This window comes from Galeopterus variegatus, unplaced genomic scaffold (genome assembly GCF_000696425.1).
Source record: "Galeopterus variegatus unplaced genomic scaffold, G_variegatus-3.0.2 Scaffold4936, whole genome shotgun sequence".
Lineage (NCBI taxonomy): Eukaryota > Metazoa > Chordata > Mammalia > Dermoptera > Cynocephalidae > Galeopterus > Galeopterus variegatus.
The window spans coordinates 4,303-5,187 of NW_007731047.1; positions in this window are offsets into that span (position 1 = coordinate 4,303).

Genomic DNA, 885 nt, shown 5'->3' on the forward strand with positions numbered 1-885 from the left:
GGGGCCAATCCTTCCATTTCAGGCCCAAAGGCCTAGGGAGAGAGAATGGTCTTGGCAAACAGGCCCGAGGCACCCTCCCTGGGCTTGCTGCCCAGCGCCACCTGGAGAAGCTGCTTCCAGCACCAGCACCCCAGCTGCTTTGGCTGCTCCAGCCATGGCTAAATTGGCCCCAGGTGTGGCTGGACCCACAGCTTTGGAAAATAGAAGCCAGAAGTCTTGGCAACATCAATGAGGTGTTAGTCTGCAGGCTCACAGAATGCCAGAGCTGGGAAGGCTTGGGGGCCTCCACCCAGATTTCAAAGTAAGTATGAAAAAATCTGGGGGCCCAGGAAGAGATCTGCCAGGGGTGGAGTCACCACGGACAGCCTTTCCTAGAGCAATGCCGAGCAGAAATGTGGGGTCAGATTTGCAGCATAAAAACCCCAACAGTGCCATGCCTAGTGGAGCTGTGAGAGCGGGACCACCATGGAGACCCCAGACCTGTGGAGTTATCAGAGTGGAACACCAGCCTGGGAGAGGTGAAGTGTGGCCTGAGACCAGGAAAGTCATAGGAGCGGAGCTGCCCAAGGACTTGGGGGCCCAACCCCCACACCAGTGTGCAGAGGCAGTCAAACATGGAATCAAGGTACCTGATTCTCCAGCCTTGAGATTTAATGCCTGCCCTGCTGGGTTTCAGACTTGTTTGGGACCTATTTTTCCTTTCTTTTGGCCTATTCCTCTTTTGGAATGGGAATGTACACCCAATGTCTGTTCCACCATTGTATCTTGGCAGTAGATAAATTTAGTTTTGTTTTTCAGGTTCACAGCTGGAAGGACTTTTGCTTTTAGTGTCAGATGAGACTTTTTGGACTTTTACTTTGGTGCTGGAGCAAGCTAACACTTTTG